The sequence below is a fragment of the Platichthys flesus genome, chromosome 11 (assembly GCF_949316205.1).
Source record: "Platichthys flesus chromosome 11, fPlaFle2.1, whole genome shotgun sequence".
Taxonomy (NCBI): domain Eukaryota; kingdom Metazoa; phylum Chordata; class Actinopteri; order Pleuronectiformes; family Pleuronectidae; genus Platichthys; species Platichthys flesus.
Genome location: NC_084955.1, coordinates 23,430,913 through 23,436,912, shown reverse-complemented (window position 1 = coordinate 23,436,912; position 6,000 = coordinate 23,430,913). Strand labels below are relative to the sequence as shown.

Genomic DNA, 6,000 nt, shown 5'->3' with positions numbered 1-6,000 from the left:
ACTTGTTTGGCAGGAATGATAAGAATCATGCTGCACACGGCTGCCAGGTTACACACATCCCGCAGTAGAGCCCACACATCTGCCCCAGCTTATTAGTGTGTGATTAATTCATTTGAATGTGTTCTGTCGTGTTCACACTTCTTACGATAACCCTACCGAGGTTTACAATTAGGAGGAGACCTGGGAAAACACCTAAGTGTTTCCACCTCTCCACCTCTCTGCCTCCGACTTACAGTTCTAGTTGTGTTTGCAGGACAACTCATCGAAACCAGCGCACACTGCGTTCACTGTAGCGTTGTAGTTGTGTAGCGTAAGAGCAGGAAATCAGCGTGTGTTGTTCACAAACAGTTGTGCGATGTCTTGCTCTCTTCCCCCCCCCCCCGCCGCGATGCTCTTGCATCACAACATCCTCTCGAGCGTCACTTCAGGTCGCCGGGTGCGTTTCTTTCTAGGACAAGGCACCGAGAGCAGCTCTAGGTCTAACCCGTCAGAGCTCACACTCCTCCGGTGTGTTGACTAGAGGAGTGTAGAGCGACGTGTGGACTCGCCCGGCGCTCGAGCATCAGTCGGGTTAACAGACGATGAAGAGCAGCTCGTCAGACGAGAGCAAACTCTGTCCCGTGACCCTGAGAGACCAATTAGTCCCCACGTCGGAGACAACAGGTTGTGATCTCTTTTTTTTTGTTGTGTTGTTTTCCGTTGTTGTTTTTGTCGTCTGGTCTGTTCTGGAGTGAGATGATTTTATCGCTTCTTCACTTTGCTTAAAAATGTAATTATACTCTGCAGAATCAGTTGTATTGCTTTCCCGAAAAAGATACAAAAACTTGGGGGGAAAGTTTCTGTCCTTGCACATGTAAATAAAAAAACAAATCTATATTCTTACACAAAGCCACGGCGTCTGAGCTTTGTGTAAAATCCTGCAGCAATGGATTAAAAAAAAGAATATTTCAAACCGCCGCCTGCTGAGTGTGTGCTGGGAGTTTAGACCTGGGCCGTGCCTCACACTCTGCTGAGGCTGATATCTCGGCTAAAACCATTAATCGTCTTTCTTTACCACCTCGATAATTATCACTGTGGCGAAATAACAGCTCAGCAAACAGTGAAATTATACCTGTGGTAGGCAGCCCAGTAAATACCTGTTTAGCTGCCAGCAAATGTATTTATTAGACTGTCGCCAGTAAATAAGAGGCCTGTCTCGTCTTTTTTTTTTTTTTTTTTTTATGTGTGGCTCTTTGGGGATTCCAACACCCCCCCCCCCCCCCTACCCCCACCCCCACACACCCCTTCCCTCCCCCTTGTACGAAATAGCTCTGTTATGATTACTAATAGCAGAGACAGATAACAATGATTCCCCAGTGTTTATTTTGTTATGATGACATGCTGCAACTGGTTTGAGAGAATAAGAAAAAAAGAAAGGTTGGTGTGTTAATAATGACGGCTGCATTCCAGGGCTCAGATATGTACGACCCCCCCCCCCCCCCTCTTCCCCCTCCTCCTCCTCTAACTCTGACACTTACACACATACCACCCTGGGTGCACAGTGCAGTGTGTGTGTGTGATTCAGGGAGTTACAACTCATTTTGTCATTATCTGTAAAAAAAGTTCTTTCATACGAGCAGGAGAAGAGGAGAAGGGGGGGGGGTAGTGGTGGTTATTCTACGTTGTCCCAGCACGTTGGACTGGATTCATTCTGCCATATGTTTTGCATACTGTTGATCCAGATTCCTTGGCTTAGTGATAAAAGCGTCACATTGTTTCTGGGTCCTCACAATCAGCCCCCCCCCCCCCCCGGGAGATAATAAAACTGAAGTCCGTCATGTCGGTTTCGTCACGCTTCTGCAAAATGACATCCCTCCTATGTTTGGATTTTTTGTGTTGTGTGTTGTGTGCGTGTTGTGGCTCTTGTTGTCGTTTAGCGCGCTTCTTGCTACCGTGGCCAATATCGTTTACATTTAAGTTTTCATGGTTCAAATTACGTTGTTACAAGTCTCGACGTATGAGTGTGTGTGTGTTTTTTATTTTTTTATTTTAAGAAGAAGAGGAAGAAAAAAAAAAGCAGCTCATTGTGTTTCGTTGCGACGCTTGTCTTCATCCGATCTGTGGAGCTTTTTCTGAATCCTTTGTTCGGAGAAAGAAAAAGAGAGCGATTTAGAAGGAGGCACATCCCGCTAAGATCAGGTTGTTAATACCCACCCACATACTCCTATGAAACAATTTCAACAGATACTGTATTCTCTCCCTCCGCCTCACACACACGCACACACACACACACACACACACACACACACACACACACACACACACACACACACACAGACACACACCCTTGCCTTATCAACTGTTTTGTTCGACTGGATGGATGACGCATCCTTTGACAAGGGATTAAACGTGCAAAGGAGAAAAAGTGCAGATAAAGAACCTCATCCTTAAGTCTTTACCTCTTATTCAACACTTCTGCATAAGCCTCGATATTAAGACACGTCCCCCCCACCCCCCCCCCCCCCCCCCTACATGCTCATATTGCATCTCTCCCCTTCATCTCGGTGCACAGCGTCGCTCCTGGCACGCCGAGGCGAGTAACACCATCCCGTCACCTGCCTTCATTTCCTAAACACTACCAGAACCCCCCCCCCCCCCCCCCCACACGAGGTCGCGTTACTGTGCCCTTCACCCCCCACCCCCCCCTTCTGCCCCTGCAGGATGCGTTGGCCTCTCTCGCCCCTTCAGCCTGTGCAGCCAAGGCCAAGCCTCAGTATCTGTCTCTCTCTCTCTCTCTCTCTCTCTCTCTCTCTCTCTCTCTCTCTCTCCTGACACACTCACACAGACACACAAACACCGACTGTCTTTCTAACTCTATTTATTTGTTGTGAATCCACGAGGCTGAAATTAGAGTTTAATTATTCGGTCATGTGATGACCGGGGTCCAGCGAGCAGTGACAGAAAAGTAATTTCTTTAAAAAAAAAAAAAAAAAAAAAAAAAAAACTCCCTTTCCTCTGATGCCTGTTGATTGTTCTACGTCTAATTGGTTTTATAATTCGATAACGGCGAGGGGGGTGAGGGAGAGTGAGGGAGGGAGGGGGGGGGGGGGGTGATAAACAAGGCGATGAAGGGTCCTCTCAGCGGGCCCGGGTGGGAATCCAGTTTAAAATCATTAATGCAGATTCCTGTGACTTGAGACTGACCCGGCGGCGCGGCTCAGGGGTAATGACGGGCTCATGTGGACCTGGTGACACAGAGGCCGACTGTAGAGTCCGGGTTCAGGCCGAGGGCCCGGCCCCGGAAGGCGGAGGGGCCCGGTTGGCCTCGAGCGCAGCCTGCACGGCGGATGTAGGTGTGGCGTCTACGTGTGTGGCGTGCAGCTCGAGTGGGAGCTGCACGGTGTGTACAGTGCACACCGCACACCAGAACGTGTGGGTGTCGAGAGCGGAGAGCTACGAGGTGAGAACGAGGCAAATGAGACAAAAAAAACACACAACCAGGTCTCAGCGCAGGGACCTGAGGAGGCCGGCGGGCGTGAGACCTTCCTGTTCCACAGACCTGAGGTGGAGACCACTCACTCTGCTGCTATTCCTGTCGACTTCATATGATTATAAAACAATTAAGCACTTTGGAGCCGACTCTCGGTTCATTACACCCCCACCCCCCCCTCTCTTGTTCTTCTTTCTGTCTCTTTCTCTCCCGCGTCCTCCCACACTGAAGCGTGGACATATGAGAAATGTAGAAATCACCTTATTTCACCAGTAATTGAAAGCCACGCTCGCCGTATTAGAGGCTGATGGAAAAACACGGAGCTAATTTGATTTGGTGGATTGTGTTCATTATGGAATATTCAGTCTATCTGTGGTTACCTTGTAACAACTGATTAGGCAATTCTTCCCGGTGCTCAGATGTTTGAGGAGGGAACATTAATAGAGCGTCTCACCCCTGAACTCCACGCACACACACACAAAGCCAAGTTGTGTGTTTGTGCAACAGATGAGAATAAAAAAGGAGAAAAAAGGCGGCAGCGACAAAAACAGGTTAATTTCAGAGAAGAGGACGAGGAAAGTGAAACCTGTGCAGAGGAGAGGATGATCGCAGGTGTCCAGACTTTCCACATTGATTTTTTTGGAACATTTTATAGTAATAACACACGTCTTGGGGGGGGGGGGGGGGGGGCAGCCTGTAACACTTTGAAAGTCATTCAGCCACATAATGACCCGGGAAACACGAACGGCACTAAATCATCTCTTAATTCCCCCGAGTGTCAGAATCCTCCCTTTGTCGTCGCTTCATTCACGATATGAAAACAGCTCACCCCCGACATCGTTAACGCAGGAAACACCATCGTCTCCATTCACTCTCTGTTGTGTTCAGGCGGGAGATTGATTTCATCTTTTTGTCATTTTTAATACTTCTCATTTAACTGCTCGCTTGTTATTCACGACATCTGATGTAAACCAGCCGTGTTTCCCATTCTGCAGCCACACTGACGCAGGCGTGTGTTGACAGATTATTTAATCCTCTGCAGCCACTAATAACACTATTATGTGTGTGTGTTTGTGTGTTTTAATGCGGGCGACACTTGCAGAAAGCGCTCAGAGTTGAACCGGTGACAGCGCTTGTGTTGTTCTGTGTTGTGCGCTCAGACTAATTTGTATTAGTAATCCAAATAATCGTATTAATGCCCATTAGACGCATCACAAGTGGCGAGCATGAAGACATCACAACACCTACGTACAGTGAGAGCGGGCGCCAGCGATGACACATCCTCTCCTTCCTTTTCAGTCTTTTCTCCCTTTTGTGTGGAGATTATTAGCGTCTTGATTTAAAGAACTCGTGCCTCATCCCCTCAGAGCTGCAACATGTGGTTGAAGCAGCCCAGATGTGATGCTGCAGACGAGTGGGGGGAACCGACCGTGAGGTGAAACGGATCCGCGGCGTGATGCTGCGGCTCCTGACATTTAAACACCAGGTGTCTTTTGTTGGGACGCAGCATCGGCCTGTCGTGGTTCTCCTGTCATTTTGTGTGTTTTCCTTACAAACGTGGCCAACGAGCACAAAACACCGCCCGAACAATTACACTTGTGTACACGCGCGGCACACGACATACTGTATCTGCCCGACACAAAGCCACACAGGCTTGTAAAGACCCACCTTGAACAGGGCTAAATCTGCATTCAGCACGTGATTAGACCGGCACACGGCTAGTATTTTTAAACAGGCTTTTCGGTGTTTTTCAAAACCCATTTTTTCTCCCCTCTCTTTTTCTTTGTGATACAAAACGGTATATGTTAATTGATAATCAGCAGTGTTGATTCAGTGGTGCATTCAGTGCAAATCTGTGCCCTTCTGGATGTCAGAGGGTTTTCACAGCCACGTCAGTGCCAACCCTCGCTGGCAGTGCCGGCACCTGTTGGCGGTGCCAAGGCCTGGCAGGGGTTATCGATGCTCTCTGATGGTGCCCGACAATCACAGTGGAAATGACTGCGGCTGCTTGCGTCATGCCAGATAGAAAAGAGCATTTGCCGACAATGGCTCGCTTTCACCGGCGCTCCTGTTTTTTTCCGAAACGCTGCTAAACCACGGCCAAGGAGAGAGAGAGAGAGAGAGACACAGAGAGAGAGAGAGAGAGAGAGAGGGGGTAAAAAAACAAAAACAAAGAGAGCGAGAGACGAGAGAAGCTTCAGTGAACATCGTGTAAAACACCGCGACGTGGAAAAGGTGTCAACCTCCAGGATGTTGTGCAGCGATGGCGTGTGCAGGTTGAGGTGATGCAGAATGATGTGCTGAGGTGAAGGTTCTGTTGGTGTGTGTGTGTGGGGGGGGGGGGGGGGGGGGCTGCAGCAGCGTACCTGTCTGATTCATGTTGCTGCACATCACAGTGACACTGGTGAACACGAGCAGGAGGCGCGTCGCTGCAAAAACAAAACGATGCTTCTCGTGTATTTTTTTTCTTGTTTTGGTGAAAATGACCCAAAAAACTCAGATATGGGACGTTTTCCACATGAAACTCTGGA

General features: G+C 48.7%; 1 protein-coding gene across 5 annotated transcripts in view; it reads left to right on the top strand.

Moving 5' to 3' along the window:
* The window catches only part of satb1b (SATB homeobox 1b), a 58,399-nt gene that overhangs the window by 2,306 nt on the left and 50,093 nt on the right, over nucleotides 1-6,000 (top strand). Inside the window, exon 1 of one of the 5 annotated variants that reach the window (XM_062400133.1) lies at nucleotides 498-663. The exons of the other annotated variants lie outside the window; for them this stretch is intronic. The gene's annotated coding sequence lies outside the window, so the exon portion shown is untranslated. Of the gene's footprint in view, nucleotides 1-497; nucleotides 664-6,000 lie in introns of those variants that run through there. 5 annotated transcript variants of the gene reach the window in all.